The sequence below is a fragment of the Ranitomeya imitator genome, chromosome 6 (genome assembly GCF_032444005.1).
Source record: "Ranitomeya imitator isolate aRanImi1 chromosome 6, aRanImi1.pri, whole genome shotgun sequence".
Lineage (NCBI taxonomy): Eukaryota > Metazoa > Chordata > Amphibia > Anura > Dendrobatidae > Ranitomeya > Ranitomeya imitator.
The window spans coordinates 528,911,880-528,929,655 of NC_091287.1; the positions used below are offsets into that span (position 1 = coordinate 528,911,880).

Below are 17,776 nucleotides of genomic sequence, written 5' to 3' on the forward strand. Positions count from 1 at the left end.
AAATAACATAGTGCTAATACAAGAGAATACAAAAAAATGGCATATGTACTATGTAATACATAAAGGCTAACCAAATATCTTATAGAGAACCCTTTTAAAGGTACATGGACCCTAATAGCACATCACAGAATCCACTCCAAATTACTGTGAAATCATAATGTTGCGTAGGTGGCAGAAGATGGGGAACGCAATAGCACTTTACATTTCAGAGGGGACTTGTACAGACAATAAAAACATTACAGAATAATACACAATTTAAGGCTTATTTCACACTTCAGTTGTTTGGCGTCAGTCTGCTCCGACATTGTGACGGATCAACGGATCCGTCAAAATTGTTGAGCTAACGGATCCATATTTTTTGACGCATCCGTGTATCTGGGAAAAGTATGTACTTTTTGGAGCATGCTCAATTAAAAAAGCGGATTAGGGCGACGGATCCGCCAAATGACGCTCGCGACGGGTCCGTCGCCTGTAGGCGGCCATTCTATGAAATGGCGGACGCGACGGATGGCGGATTCACATGGCGGATGGAACGGACGACCATCCGCCACAATCCGTCACTAATGCAAGTCTATGGGAAAATAGCGTATCCGCCCCCCAAAAATTGCGGATCCGCTATTTGATGAAAACAGCGGATTCAAACTGACGCCAAAAGACTGAAGTGTGAAAGAGGCCTTAGATGCCAAGAGGAGTGGGAGTCCTGCTGCTCACAAGCTTACAATCTATGAGAAAATAGGGGAGACATGTAAAGGTACCGTCACACTTAGCGACGCTGCAGCGATACCGACAACGATCCGGATCGCTGCAGCGTCGCTGTTTGGTCGCTGGAGAGCTGTCACACAGACAGCTCTCCAGCGACCAACGATCCCGAGGTCCCCGGTAACCAGGGTAAACATCGGGTAACTAAGCGCAGGGCCGCGCTTAGTAACCCGATGTTTACCCTGGTTACCAGCGTAAAAAAACAAACAGTACATACTTACATTCAGCTGTCTGTCCCTTGCCGTCTGGTTCCTGCACTGACTGCTGGCCGTAAAGTGAAAGTGAAAGCACAGCACAGCGGTGAGTCACACAGCGGTGACTCACCACTGTGGCTGTGCTCTGCTTTCACTTTACGGCCAGCAGTCAGTGCAGGAACCAGACGGCAAGGGACAGACTGCTGAATGTAAGTATGTACTGTTTGTTTTTTTACACTGGTAACCAGGGTAAACATCGGGTTACGAAGCGCGGCCCTGCGCTTAGTTACCCGATGTTTACCCTGGTTACCAGTGAAGACATCGCTGAATTGGTGTCACACACGCCGATTCAGCGATGTCTACGGGGAGTCCAGCGACGAAATAAAGTTCTGGACTTTCTTCCCCGACCAGCGATCTCCCATCAGGGGCCTGATCGCTGCTGCCTGTCACACTGGACGATATCGCTAGCGAGGACGCTGCAACGTCACGGATCGCTAGCGATATCGTCTAGTGTGACAGTACCTTAAGGTGAATGGTAAAAAGTGTTTGTATTGTATTGTCCAGCTGTCAGTGTAATAAATTGGGTATTTACATAACGCTACATGAATCGGTCACCAGCCAGTATGTGTACAGCACAGACTCGGAGGCCTATTAAGTGCATGGAGAGTGTGTGAACAGATGTTACAGGGTCAAGTTTTTTAAGGAAATTTTCTATTGACCAAACACAGAAAGTTAGATAAGTGTGATTGGGTGATAGGCTAGTCTAAAGAAATGCGTAGTTTCGGCAACACTTAAAACTGGGCTTTGGGGATTACCGTATATACAAGAGTATCAGCCGACCCGAGTATAAGCCGAGACCCCTAATTTTGCCACAAAAAACTGGGAAAACTTAATGATTTGAGTATAAGCCTAGGGTAGGAAATGCAGCAGCTACTGGTAAATTTCAAAAATAAAAATAGATACCAATAAAAGTAAAATTAATTGAGACATCAGTAGGTTAAGTGTTTTTGAATATCCATATTGAATCGGGAGCCCCATATAATGCTCCATACAGTTCTTGATGGGCCCCATAAGATGCTCCATATTAAAATATGCCCCATATAATGCTGCACAAAGGATAATAATGGCCCCATAAGATGCTTCATACAACAATATGCCCCATATAATGCTGCACAAAGGTTAATAATGGCCCCATAAGATGCTCCATAGAAACATTTGCCCCATATAATGCTGCACAAAGGTTGATTATGGCCCCATGAGATGCTCCATAGAAACATTTGCCCCATACAGTGCTGCATAAAGGTTGATTATGGCCCCATAAGATGCTAAATAGAAACATTTGCCCCATACAATGCTGCACAAAGGTTGATGGTCCCATAAGATGCTCCATAGATTATGCCCCATATGCTGTTTCTGCGATAAAAAAAAAATGACATACTCACCTCGTGTCGTTCAGGCCCCAACTCTTGCGATATTCACCTGTCCCCGTTCAACCGCCGGGCGCCGCTGTGTCTTCCGGCTCTGACTGTTCAGAGCAGACGCGCACACTAAACACGTCATCGCGCCCTCCTGACCTGAACATCACAGCCAGAGGACGCCGAAGACAGCGGTGGAACAGGCACAGATGAATATCGCACAATGCTCACCTCCCCCATTATACTCACCTGCTCCGTTGCGGTCCCTGCTTCTCAGTGACGGATGGTCTCCGGGCGCCGGCAGCTTGTTCCGGTGTTCAGCAGTCACTGGTACCGCTCATTAAAGTAATAAATATGTGTCCATATTCATTACTTTAATGAGCGGTACCACGTGACCGCTGAACACAGGAAGAGCTGCTGGCGCCTAGAGACCATCGGACATGCAGAAACGCGCCGGGAGCAGGTAAGTATGATTTGACAGCCGCTGCTCCCCTCCCCCGCCGACCCCCGGGACAACGACTTGAGTATACGCCGAAAGGGGCACTTTCAGCCCCCCAAAATGGGCTGAAACGCTCTGCTTATACTCGAGTATATACGGTAATCGAGTTGTCCGAGGTAGTGCATTCCAAAGAATTTGAGCAACACCTGAGAAGTCTTGGAGACAGGAATGGGAGGTTTGGATTATTGAGGATGTTAGTATTGGGTCATTAGCAGAGCGAGGGGCATGGGTTGGGTGGTAGACTGAGATGGGGGAGGAGATGTAGGGTGGTGCCGAACCATGGCGCTCTTTGTGAGTGAGAGTGATAAGTTTATATTGGACTCTGTATCGGATAGGTAACCAGTGTAGTGTCTGGCACAGAGAAGAGGCATAGGTGGTGGTGGGATAGGAATATGATCCTGGCTGGTGCATTCAGGATGAATTGGAGAGGGGAGAGTTTAGTTAGAGGGAGACCGATCAGTAGAGAGTTGCAATAATCCAGAAGAGAATGGATAATAGAGAGGGTAATGGGTACTATCTCAATTAAATAAATCTACATAGTGCAGCGTAATAGAGCAACCTGTAAATACATTGTAGGTTACATTGCAGTTTATATTATTATTTGCACCATCTTATTTTATACAGTCCAAGTAGTAGAAATAAATGGACAAAAAAATATATACAGTATGGCCAAGGGCACAATGTCTATAAATAAGCACAAGAGGGCAGCAAACCGCAAAAAAAAGCGCAATATGATATAGCATCAATATAAGCTAAACCAAACGTACACGAATGTAACTAGTACAACTGCCATAAATAGGGTAACAAAGAAGAAAGTACAATATAATGAACTAAAATGTTAAGTGTTCGTCATTGTGTGGCATCATCTCCGTAGGGGTCACTTTAAATAGGAGTCCGGATCCATTGATTAGACCATTCCCCACCTGAGCGTACTGGAATAAAGTGCTAGGGTCTGGGCGCATGTGCCACTACACCAATCCACCTACCCTGCAGCATCAGGCATCACCCGGAGACCCATGTGTCCTAAGCCAGGTCATGTGAAGTGCCGTCACATTGCCATTTTAATTTCTTTTAATCGTGTTGTGACTTGTATATACACGATAAAGTTTTTTTTTTTTTTTTTTTTTTTTTTACTATTGTATGTGATTTCTCTTGCCTGGCATATTATTTTGTTTGTACAAGATTAAAGAGGTTGTCTCGTCTTATGATATTGATTATAGGTCCTCAATATCAGATTGTTGGAGGGCCAACACCCGGCACCTCACAATTAGCTGTTTTCAGGTACGAGGCCATGCTGTTCACTGTCTACATCCGGCTGTAGCTGAAAACTGCTATAAACCAGACGGATATTGATGACCTATTCTAAGGATATGCGTTGTAAGGTTGGAGAACCCGAAAAAATGGTTTGAAGTATCAGTGCAAGTACAGTGCCTTGAAAAAGTGTATGTATATTGTGACTTCAGAGGCAATTGATCACTCTGGATGTGATTTAGGCTGTGTCACACTAGAGCGTAATATGGACGAGTGCTATGCGATAAAAAAATCGCATAGCACTCAGACCAATGTTAATCTATGGGGCATCTCCCATCATCCGATATTTTCTCGCCCGTATTATACGTGCCAGGGAAATCACAGCATGCTGCGATTGTCAGCGTAATTCGGCCGAGAATCGCCAATGCAAGTCTATGGGTGCGAGAAAAACTCACACACCACACGGACCATCAGTGTGACTTGCGAGAAATACGCACCGGTGTTCTGTAGAAAAGCTGGCATTTGTTTTGGTGTACAGTAAAATCACACTGACAGCTTAGAATAGATAAAATAAATGTCTACACATAGTATAGGAATATACTGTATATACAGTACAGACCAAAAGTTTGGACACACCACCTCATTTAAAGATTTTTTTCTGTATTTTCATGACTATAAAAATTGTACATTCACACTGAAGGTAACAAAACTATGAATTAACACATGTGGAATTATATACTTAAAGGGAACCTGTCACCCCCCAAAATCGAAGGTGAGCTAAGCCCACCAGCATCAGGGGCTTTTCCACAGCATTCTGGAATGCTGTAGATAAGCCCCCGATGTATCCTGAATGATGAGAAAAAGAGGTTAGATTATACTCACCCAGGGGCGGTCCCACTGCGGTCCGGTCTGATGGGCGTCGCAGTACGGTCCGGGGCCTCCCATCTTCTTATGATGACTTCTTCTTGTAGTCACGCTGCGGCTCCGGCGCAGGCGTACTCTGTCTGCCCTGTTGAAGGCAGAGCAAAGTACTGCAGTGCACAGGCACGAGGAAAGGTCAGAGTGGCCTGGCGCCTGCGCACTGCAGTACTTTGCTCTGCCCTCAACAGGGCAGACAGAGTACGCCTGCGCCGGAGTCGCAGTGTGAATCCAAGAAGAGGAAGTCATCGTAAGATTGGAGGCCCCGGGCCGCGATGCCCATCGTACCGGGACTGACCCAGGGTGAGTATAATCTAACCTCTTTTCCTCATCTTTCAGGATTCATCGGGAGCTTATCTACAGCATTCCAGAATTCTGTAGATAAGCCCCTGATACTGGTGGGCTTAGCTCACCTTCGATTTTGGGGATGACAGGTTCCCTTTAAGAAAAATGTGTGAAACATCTGAAATTACAGTGGGGCAAAAAAGTATTTAGTCAGTCAGCAATAGTGCAAGTTCCACCACTTAAAAAGATGAGAGGCGTCTGTAATTTACATCATAGGTAGACCTCAACTATGGGAGACAAACTGAGAAAAAAAAAATCCAGAAATTCACATTGTCTGTTTTTTTAACATTTTATTTGCATATTATGGTGGAAAATAAGTATTTGGTCAGAAACAAACAATCAAGATTTCTGGCTCTCACAGACCTGTAACTTCTTTAAGAGTCTCCTCTTTCCTCCACTCATTACCTGTAGTAATGGCACCTGTTTAAACTTGTTATCAATATAAAAAGACACCTGTGCACACGCATCTTGCAGCGGCATGCTATTCCATCCGGTTTGCGTTTAGTTGGACCATCATTTATTTTTCAACAGGACAATGACCCCAAACACATCTCCAGGCTGTGTAAGGGCTATTTGACCAAGAAGGAGAGTGATGGGGTGCTACGCCAGATGACCTGGCCTCCACAGTCACCAGACCTAAACCCAATCGAGATGGTTTGGGGTGAGCTGGACCACAGAGTGAAGGCAAAAGGGCCAACAAGTGCTAAGCATCTCTGGGAACTCCTTCAAGATTGTTGGAAGACCATTCCCGGTGACTACCTCTTGAAGCTCATCAAGAGAATGCCAAGAGTGTGCAAAGCAGTCATCAAAGCAAAAGGTGGCTACTTTGAAGAACCTAGAATATAAGACATATTTTCAGTTGTTTCACACTTTTTGTTAAGTATATAATTCCACATGTGTTAATTCATAGTTTTGATGCCTTCAGTGTGAATGTACAATTTTCATAGTCATGAAAATACAGAAAAATCTTTAACCCCTTTACCCCCAAGGGTGGTTTGCACGTTAATGACCGGGCCAATTTTTACAATTCTGACCACTGTCCCTTTATGAGGTTATAACTCTGGAACGCTTCAACGGATCCCAGTGAATCTGACATTGTTTTCTCGTGACATATTGTACTTCATGACAATGGTAAAAATTCTTTGATAGTACCTGCGTTTATTTGTGAAAAAAACGGAAATTTGGCGAAAATTATGAAAATTTCGCAATTTTCCAACTTTGAATTTTTATGCAATTAAATCACAGAGATATGTCACACAAAATACTTAATAAGTAACATTTCCCACATGTCTACTTTACATCAGCACAATTTTGGAACCAAAATTTTTTTTTGTTAGGGAGTTATAAGGGTGAAAAGTTGACCAGCAATTTCTCATTTCTACAACACCATTTTTTTTTTAGGGACCACATCTCATTTGAAGTCATTTTGAGGGGTCTATATGATAGAAAATACCCAAGTGTGACACCATTCTAAAAACTACACCCCTCAAGGTGCTTAAAACCACATTCAAGAAGTTTATTAACCCTTCTGGTGCTTCACAGGAATTTTTTGAATGTTTAAATAAAAATGAACATTTAACTTTTTTTCACAAAAAATTTAATTCAGCTCCAATTTGTTTTATTTTACCAACGGTAACAGGAGAAAATGGACCGCAATCATTGTTGTACAATTTGTCCTGAGTACGCCAATACCCCACATGTGGGGGTAAACCACTGTTTGGGCGCATGGCACAGCTCGGAAGCGAAGGAGCGCCATTTGACTTTTCAGTGCAAAATTGACTGGAATTGAGATGGGACGCCATGTTTCGTTTGGAGAGCCCCTGATGTGCCTAAACATTGAAACCCCCCACAAGTGACACCATTTTGGAAAGTAGACCCCCTAAGGAACTTATCTAGAGGTGTGGTGAGCTCTTTCACCCACCAAGTGCTTCACAGAAGTTTATAATGTAGAACCGTAAAAATAAAAAATCATATTTTTTCACAAAAATTATCTTTTCGCCCCCAATTTTTTATTTTTCCAAGGGTAAGAGAAGAAATTGGACCCCAATAGTTGTTGTACAATTTGTCCTGAGTAAGCTGATATCCCATATGTGGGGGTAAACCACTGTTTGGGCGGATGGGAGAGCTCGGAAGGGAAGGAGCGCCGTTTGACTTTTCAATGCAAAATTGACAGGAATTGAGATGGGATGCCATGTTGCGTTTGGAAAGCCACTGATGTGCCTAAACATTGAAACCCCCCACAAGTGACACCATTTTGGAAAGTAGACCCCCTAAGGAACTTATCTAGATATGTGGTGAGCGCTTTGACCCACCAAGGGCTTCACAGAGGTTTATAATGGAGAGCCGTAAAAAATAAAACAAAAATTTTTTCCCACAAAAATTATTTTTTAGCCCCCAGTTTTGTATTTTCCCGAGGGTAACAGGAGAAATTGGACCCAAAAATGTGTTGTCCTGAGTGCGCTGATACCCCATATGTGGGGGGAAACCACTGTTTGGGCGCATGGGAGGGCTCGGAAGGGAAGGAGTGCCATTTGAATGCAGACTTAGATGGAATGGTCTGCAGGCGTCACATTGCGTTTGCAGAGCCCCTAATGTACCTAAACAGTAGAAACCCCCCACAAGTGACACCATTTTGGAAAGTAGACCCCCTAAGGAACTTATCTAGATGTGTGGTGAGCGCTTTGACCCACCAAGGGCTTCACAGAGGTTTATAATGGAGAGCCGTAAAAATAAAACAAAAATTTTTTCCCACAAAAATTATTTTTTAGCCCCCAGTTTTGTATTTTCCCGAGGGTAACAGGAGAAATTGGACCCAAAAATGTGTTGTCCAATTTGTCCTGAGTGCGCTGATACCCCATATGTGGGGGGAAACCACTGTTTGGGCGCATGGGAGGGCTCGGAAGGGAAGGAGTGCCATTTGAATGCAGACTTAGATGGAATGGTCTGCAGGCGTCACATTGCGTTTGCAGAGCCCCTAATGTACCTAAACAGTAGAAACCCCCCACAAGTGACACCATTTTGGAAAGTAGACCCCCTAAGGAACTTATCTAGATGTGTGGTGAGCGCTTTGACCCACCAAGGGCTTCACAGAGGTTTATAATGGAGAGCCGTAAAAATAAAACAAAATTTTTTTCCCACAAAAATTATTTTTTAGCCCCCAGTTTTGTATTTTCCCAAGGGTAACAGGAGAAATTGGACCCCAACAGTTGTTGTCCTATTTGTCCTGAGTACGCTGATACCCCATATGTTGGGGTAAACCCCTGTTTGGGCACACGGGTGAGCTCGGAAGGAAAGAAGCACTGTTTTACTTTTTCAACGCAGAATTGGCTGGAATTGAGATCGGACGCCATGTCGCTTTTGGAGAGCCCCTGATGTGCCTAAACAGTGGAAACCCCCCAATTATAACTGAAACCCTAATCCAAACACTCCCCTAACCCTAATTCCAACGGTAACCCTAACCACACCTCTAACCCTGACACACCCCTAACCCTAATCCCAACCCTATTCCCAACTGTAAATGTAATCTAAACCCTAACTGTAACTTTAGCCCCAACCCTAACTGTAGCCCTAGCCCTAACCCTAGTCCTAACCCTAGCCCCAACCCTAACCCTAGCCCTAGCCCTAACCCTAGCCCTAACCCTAGCCCTAACCCTAACCCTAGCCCTAACCCTAGCCCTAACCCTAGCCCTAACGGGAAAATGGAAATAAATACATTTTTTTATTTTTCCCTAACTAAGGGGGTGATGAAGGGGGGTTTGATTTACTTTTATAGCGGGTTTTTTAGCGGATTTTTATGATTGGCAGCCGTCACACACTGAAAGACGCTTTTTATTGCAAAAAATATTTTTTGCGTTACCACATTTTGAGAGCTATAATTTTTCCATATTTTGGTCCACACAGTCATGTGAGGTCTTGTTTTTTGCGCGACGAGTTGACGTTTTTATTGGTAACATTTTCGGGCACGTGACATTTTTTGATCGCTTTTTATTCCGATTTTTGTGAGACAGAATGACCAAAAACCAGCTATTCATGAATTTCTTTTGGGGGAGGCGTTTATACCGTTCCGCGTTTGGTAAAATTGATAAAGCAGTTTTATTCTTCGGGTCAGTACGATTACAGCGACATCTCATTTATATCATTTTTTTATGTTTTGGCGCTTTTATACGATAAAAACTATTTTATAGAAAAAATAATTATTTTGGCATCGCTTTATTCTCAGGACTATAACTTTTTCATTTTTTTGCTGATGATGCTGTATGGTGGCTCGTTTTTTGCGGGACAAGATGTCGCTTTCAGCGGTACCATGGTTATTTATATCTGTCTTTTTGATCACGTGTTATTCCACTTTTTGTTCGGCGGTATGATAATAAAGCGTCGTTCTTTGCCTCGTTTTTTTTTTTTTTTTTCTTACGGTGTTTACTGAAGGGGTTAACTAGTGTGCCAGTTTTATAGGGCGAGTCGATACGGACGCGGCGATACTAAATATGTGTACTTTTATTGTTTTGTTTTTTTTTTTATTTAGATGAAGAAATGTATTTATGGGAATATTTTTTTTTTTTTTTTTTTCATTATTTAGGAATATTTTTTTTTAATTTTTTTTACACATTTGGAAATTTTTTTTTTTACTTTTTTACTTTGTCCCAGGGGGGGACATCACAGATCAGTGATCTGACAGTTTGCACAGCACTCTGTCAGATCACTGATCTGACATGCAGTGCTGCAGCCTTCACAGTGCCTGCTCTAAGCAGGCTCTGTGAAGCCACCTCCCTCCCTGCAGGACCCGGATCCGCGGCCATCTTGGATCCGGGACCTGGAGCAGGGAGGGAGGGCGGCAAGACCCTCGCAGCAACGCGATTACATCGCGTTGCTGCGGGGGTCTCAGGGAAGCCCGCAGGGAGCCCCCTCCCTGCGCGGTGCTTCCCTGCACCGCCGGCACATCGCGATCATCTTTGATCGCGGTGTGCCGGGGGTTAATGTGCCGGGGGCGGTCCGTGACCGCTCCTGGCACATAGTGCCGGATGTCAGCTGCGATAGGCAGCTGACACCCGGCCGCGATCGGCGCCGCTATCCCCGTGAGCGCTGCCGATCGCATATGACGTACTATTGCGTCCTTGGGAAGTAGGGCCCACCCCCCATGGACGCAATAGTACGTCTGATGGCAGAAAGGGGTTAAATGAGAAGGTGTGTCCAAACTTTTGGTCTGTACTGTATAATATTTATAAATGTTTTGTAAATGGAAAATATAGCTAATTTCCTAATATAAGTCAGATGATCTTTACACTGGCAAACCACACAGCTTTGTTAGTAAAGCCTTTCCCTACTCTTGTCCTCAAAACGTGATGTAACCGGTCCATCAATGACTTGTATAGCATCGCGCTGCGCTTCTTTGATGTCTAGGGAACTATTGCAGTATGGGAGAACATGTTAGGGCCGGCTGAATATGACCATTTGAGGAGTTTTAACCCCTTAGTGACCGAGCCAAATTTTTGAAATCTGACCAGTGTCACTTTATGTGGTAATAACTCTGCAACACTTCAACAAATCCCAGTGATTTTGAGATTGTTTTTTCGTGACACATTATACTTTATGATAATGGTAAATTTAGGTCAATATGTTTTGTGTTTATTTATAACAAATATCAAAAATTTGAGAAAAATGTTAAAAAATTAGCAGTTTTCAAACTTTGAATGATTATCCCTTTAATCCAGATGGTCATACCACAGCAAACCATTAATAAATAACATTTCCCACATGTCGGCTTTACATCAGCATCATTTGTAAAATGTTCTTTTATTTTGTTAGCATTTGAGGAGGTTTAAAAATGAAGCAGCAATTTTCCATTTTTTCAAGGAAATTTACAACATTTATTATTTTAGGGAACTATCGATGTTTGAATTGACTTTAGGGGTCTCATATATTGGGACACCCCCAAAAGTGATACTATTTTAAAAACAGCACCCCCTGACATATTGAAAACTGCGGGCAGATAGTTTATTAACTCTTCAGGTGCTTTACAGGAATTAATGCAAAGTGGCATAACAGAAATGAAAATGTGTATTTTTACCACCTAAATCTCGGTAACTTCTGAACAGGTTACAACAGCCGGCAGACTCTGAGGCCGCTATTTGGTCGTGAATTGCCATCGCAAACATCAGGACAACAAAATCATGATCTGAGGGCACCAATTGGGATAAAGAAGAAGCCCCCACACTCTGTTAACCATTTATAATGATGTAGTCACTATTGACAGCAGCATCTAAGGGGTTAAACAGATATGTACGGTGCAAACACTGATCATGGCTGATGCAGCAAGTTGTCAGCTATAGTGGACAGCCGACAGCTGCTGGATTGTCACCAGTATGGGGATACTATCCTCTTATATCTCAGGTCAGTTAAAAGACGTATTGGCGGTCATTAAGGGGTTAAAATACAATCATATGTTATTGATCGTATGACAGCAACAATTCCCTCACCTTTACCTTTTGGTGATCTGGGTTTAGTATAGTAAAGCAATGGACAGCTTAGATGTTGAAACTTGTCCCTCTGGAGACAGCCTAAGGCTTCATATTTTTGGTCCATGTAGCTTCTTGTTTGTCAGCTAAAAAAATAAATGGACATAATGTTATTTTATTTTTCTCACCAATTCTGAATGATTTTGGAGGAAGAACATTGGACTCACATGGAAGTAGAGTGCCGGCCCACGAAGGTCTATAAGTGCTGGATTGTGGATCCTGTACGTCATGTATCTGCAAGAGCGCTGTTTGAATGAACTCTCCTGACTTGTTCCTCACATTGATGACTCGTTCACACGTGCGATTTTCTCGTATGAGTGGTATCTAAGGTTTTCACTGAGAGCACTGTTATCTGTAATACTCTTTGAGGCTGGGCACGTCTGATTCCCCCCAACCCCACGGGACCTAATAGTCCGCAGAAAATATTGGTGACACGTCAGATTCTGATCCCAGGATTAGATCTAAATCGGTAATGGGTCCGTGAAAAAAATGGACTACACTCTGATATTGGTCCGGGTTTGTCATACGTGAAAAATACTGGTCTGAATGCATTACTTTTGTAAAATTGAATGCCATACAGTAATGATGTAACAAAATATAATAAAAAGGTGCTTCCAAGAAAAAAAGTTTGATATCCAATTTGCTTCAAGTACTATAGATATTATCAAGATATGTCCACAGCATTGGTGACAGATTTCTCTGTGAGGTGTATTCTTATATGGATGTATTTTCATTTTACTATAGTTTATTCTTCATCCGTTAGATCAGCACAGAAACTTGTATAAGGCTATGTTCACACGTAGGAAAAGTGGTGCAGAATTTTCTGCACAAAATCCGCATCTCCTGGCTGAATTCGCAGCTGTGGATTTGCCGCGGTTTTTATGCAGTTTTTGTGCGGTTTTTATGCGGAATTGATGCAGATTTTGCGCGGCTTTTGCCACTGCAGATTTTTATCATGGAGGGGATCAGAAACGCTGCAGATCCGAACAAAAGAAGTGACATGCACTTCTTTGAAATCTGCAACAATTCCGCACTGATTTTTCCGCACCATCTGCACAGCTATTTTTTTTATCCCATTGATTTACATTGTACTGTACATCACAGTGTGGTAAGGGTATATGCCTAAGGGTATGTGCGCATGTTGCAGATTTGCTTTTGTAAAATTCTGCTCGGATTCTCCCACTCTTGGCAGAAAAAGCAGTTGAAATTCCACACGGTTTTTGATGCGGATTCTCATGGGTTTTTTTTTTTAATGCAGATTTGTCTGCACATTTGCAGGCTAAATAAAGATATATTATTTAACAAAAAAAAAAAGAATTGTGATGTAATTTGCTTGTCCAACCCCTTGTTTTACATTCTCAATTGAAGACCATAACATCATTACATACCATTTTCAAATATAATGTTTACACACACAAAACAAATATAAGTGAATATAATATATATATATAATGTGTCAGCCAGATACAGGTATATAAAGAGTTAAATAAGAGACACACGGAATTTGCATGAAATGCAATATCTGTTTATTTTTTAAAAACATTTTTTTTTAAATTGTGTGGGCTCCCGCATAATTTTCATATCCAGCAGAGGGAAAGCTGAGGGCTGATGTTAATATTCTGGGAAGGAGCCAATAGCCATAGAGGTTCCTAGGCTATTAATATCTGTTCACATGTTTGCTTAGCCTTTACTGGCTAGTTTACAGGGGAACCCCAGAAAAAAATTGACATGTAGTCCCCCTATAAAATCGAACCAGCAAAGGCTAGGCAGACAGCTGTGGGCTGATATTAATAGCCTGGGAAGGGGCCATGTATATTGCCACAGCCCCAAAAACCAGGCTAAAAACATCAGCTCTCTGCCACCCCAGAAATGGCGCATCTCTTATAGATGCACTAATTCTGGCACTTAGCCTCGCTCTTCCCACTTGCCCTGTAGCGGTGGCAAGTGGGGTAATATTTGTGGGGTTGATATCACCTTTTTATTGTCCATTGATATCAAGCCTACCAATTAGTAATGGAGAAGCATCAATAAGACACCTATCCATTGCTAATCCTATAGTTATATGGTAAATAAACACACAACCAGAATAAAATCCTTTATTTGAAATAATCACACAGACTCCTTTATTAATCTTAATTTGCGATACTTACTGAATGCCTAATCTCCGAATCCCTCGATCTCCGGCAGCAAAAATAAAATAAACCAACACAAATACTCCCTGTCCGCCGTAGTTCAATTACCGAGTGTCCCACAACAATCTCGCTTGTAGAACAGTCATATCACTGCTCTACACGGCTCTGGTGATTCACTGACAGGGGGTAATCTCTCCAGCAGTGCATCACTGAGAGTTCACCGGAGTTCATGCTCTCACTTTATGGCAGCTCTGCATGAGAAGTTTCTCACGCAGCAGTGCTGCAAGTGACAGCACGAACTCCGGTGACCTCTTTTTATCCAAAATCTTTTATTGAGAGCAAAACAGCAGAGTACAATAAATGCATAGAGTCGCAGATCAACAGCACATATCAAATTAAAACCACAGAAATGTGAGCTAAACAGTTTGCCTGCAACAACTTTAGTCCAAACTCTCATTTTGTTATGAACAAAAGTGTATCGCCGGAGGCCGAGTACAGCAGTCACGTCTCCCGATGCGACTGTTATACACGTGAGATCAGAGGCGTAGCTAGAGCTTTTGCTGCCCGGGGCTGTTCCCGAGTTTGGCGCCCCCCCCCCCCCCCGGCTCAATACACACAAAGGTTACCAAAAACGGTTTTCCTGTTTTGTAGAACTTAAACTGGGCCTAATGGTGTCACCCCCACATGCCACACCTGTGACTTAATACCACCACACCATGACCAGGCCACATAGTGACCGAATAATACTACATACAAGGGACAAATACCACAACACCATTTCCAGACCACATATTACCACCACATAGTGACTGAATACTACAATACTGATCAGTAATAAAAAAAAACCACAATACTATCACCATAAGTGCCAGTATTCACAGGAGATCTGTACTTCGTATGCAGTGTCTGTGTAGAGGTAATACAGAGATCACTGGTGACATTATACACAGGACCTCTGTATGTAGTATACAGTGTATAGTGTCAGTGTATAGGTAACACTGACTCACCAGTGACGTCTCTAGGTGAAGTCCTTCATCTTTCATCCAGCACAGACCGCCATCATTCCTTCCAGCCAGGACTCGTTTCTGCAGGAAATAACACAGTTATCTCGAGCTCCGCTTGCAGAACACATTACTTAATTTTTCACAACTTCTACATTACATCACATGAAGAAAAAAAGGTGATATAGTGTCACTCTGCACAGTAACAGGACCGCCCCCCCATTTAAAACAGTATACTCAAAAAAATAAAATAAATACATCACTGCAGTAATAATATCCCTTAATTAGCCCCTATGGTAATAATATTCCCCACCCCATGTATCTCATTCCTCGCTCCAGCCATATGTTCTCCCATCCTGCACTCATGAGTATCCATTCTACCCCATATGATCTCCACATCCTGCCCCACCAGCCTCCATCGTATCCGTCCTGCCCCATGATCCAATCCTGCCCCGTGTCTCCAATCATGCCCCGTATCTACATTCTGCCCATGCCTCAAGTCCTGCCCCCAGTGTGTCCAGCATATTACCCCCATGTTGTCCAGCAATCTGCCCCAGTGTGTCCAGCATATTACCCCCATGTTATCCAGCAATCTGCCCCAGTGTGTCCAGCATATTACCCCCAGTGTGTCCAGCAATCTGCCCCAGTATGTCCAGCACTGCCCCCAGTGTGTCCAGCAATCTGCCCCAGTGTGTCCAGCAGTCTGCCCCAGTGTGTCCAGCATATTACCCCCAGTGTCCAGCATTGCCCCAGTGTGTCCAGCATATTACCCCCAGTGTGTCCAGCAATCTGCCCCAGTGTCCAGCATTGTCCCAGTGTGTCCAGAAGTCTGCCCCAGGGTCTCCAGCATTGCCTCAATGTGTCCAGAAATCTGCCCCAGGGTCTCCAGTATTGCCCCAGTGTGTCCAGCAATCTGCCCCATGGTCTCCTGTATTGCCCCAGTGTGTCCAGCATTCTGCCCCATGGTCTCCAGTATTGCCCCGGTGTGTCCAGCAATCTGCCCCATGGTCTCCAGTATTGCCCCAGTATGTCCAGAAGTCTGCCCAGGGTCTCCAGCATTGCCTCAATGTGTCCTGAAATCTGCCCCATGGTCTCCAGTATTCAGTGTGTCCAGCAATCTGCCCCATAGTCTCCTGTATTGCCCCAGTGTGTCCAGCATTCTGCCCCATGGTCTCCAGTATTTCCCCAGTGTGTCCAGCATTCTGCCCCATGGTCTCCAGTATTGCCCCAGTGTGTCCAGCAATCTGCCCCATGGTCTCCTGTATTGCCCCAGTGTGTCCAGCATTCTGCCACATGGTCTCCTGTATTGCCCCAGTGTGTCCAGCATTCTGCCACATGGTCTCCTGTATTGCCCCAGTGTGTCCAGCAATCTGCCCCATGGTCTCCTGTATTGCCCCAGTGTGTCCAGCATTCTGCCCCATGGTCTCCAGTATTGCCCCAGTGTGTCCAGCATTCTGCCCCATGGTCTCCAGTATTGCCCCAGTGTGTCCAGCAATCTGCCCCATAGTCTCCTGTATTGCCCCAGTGTGTCCAGCAATCTGCCCCATGGTCTCATGTATTGCCCCAGTGTGTCCAGCAATCTGCCCCATGGTCTCATGTATTGCCCCAGTGTGTCCAGCAATCTGCCCCATGGTCTCCAGTATTGCCCCAGTGTGTCCAGCATTGCCCCAGCCCCAGACAGTCAGACATAAAGAAAAAAAAAAAAAGTAAAATCCTCACCTCTCCCGTTCCTAGCGCAGGTCCGGTGCAGTCAGCGTCTCTCCGGCTCTGCGACGCTCAGGACAGAGAGGCTGAGCGGCGCGCACAGTAGTGACGTCATCGCGCCCTCTGCTCTGAGACGTCGCAGAGTCAGAGGACGCTGTAGCTGCCGGCGCCGCAGGAACCAGGAGAGGTGAGTATAGAGCGGGGTCCGGTGGTGGGGGGAGCTGGCCCTGGTCGTGGCGGCGGACGGCGCCGCCCGAAGATTTAAAGGGGCGTCTTTTTTTTTTTTTTCTTCTCCAGCAGCGCCGGCCGCCCCCCGCATTGTGCCGCCCGGGGCGGACCGCCCCCCCCCCCCCCCGCACCCCCCTTCCTACGCCACTGCGTGAGATCGTCATGGAACATTTGTTATTAAATGGTCTACGATGGACACGGAGTATATGGTGGTTTATTATTTTAATTTTTGTTGCAGGAGACGCGGGCGTCGTGGATTATAGGTGTTTTGTGAGTTTTAATGTTTTTTTTTTTTTTTTTTTTTTACAATTGAACACAGTTGCTAGACGATGAGACTGGAGTCCCATCATCATCTCTTGCTGTCACTGTTATATGTGACAGCAGACATATCCGGATGGGGTAGTAGTCCCATCAGACGATGCCTGGCTATACACACACACGCAGACAGACACGCATATAGTCTCACACACTCTTCCTCCTTCCTTTCTGCAGTGTTATGACATGCGAATCCGCAGACCTTTTTACACTTGCGGTTTAGCTGCGGATTTGACTGACTCAATGGGTGCAGGAACGCTGCAGATCCGCAAAAAGAATTGACATGCTGTGGAAAATAAAACACTGCGAATCAGTGCGGAATGTTCTGTAGCATGTGCACACCAATTCTGGATTCCCACTGATTAACATTGCTTGAGCTGCCCTTTGCGGATCCGCAACAAAATCCACAATGTGTGCACGCAGCCTTTATCTAGAGTCTTGCAATATGGCACGTCCTTAATGTTGTGAAGGTGAAGTCTTGTTACATGGATAATTGCATCATA

The 17,776-nt window shown here is 44.3% G+C and overlaps 1 protein-coding gene across 3 annotated transcripts in view; it reads left to right on the plus strand.

Moving 5' to 3' along the window:
- The window catches only part of ZHX1 (zinc fingers and homeoboxes 1), an 80,107-nt gene that overhangs the window by 20,819 nt on the left and 41,512 nt on the right, over positions 1 to 17,776 (plus strand). The window lies entirely within an intron of this gene.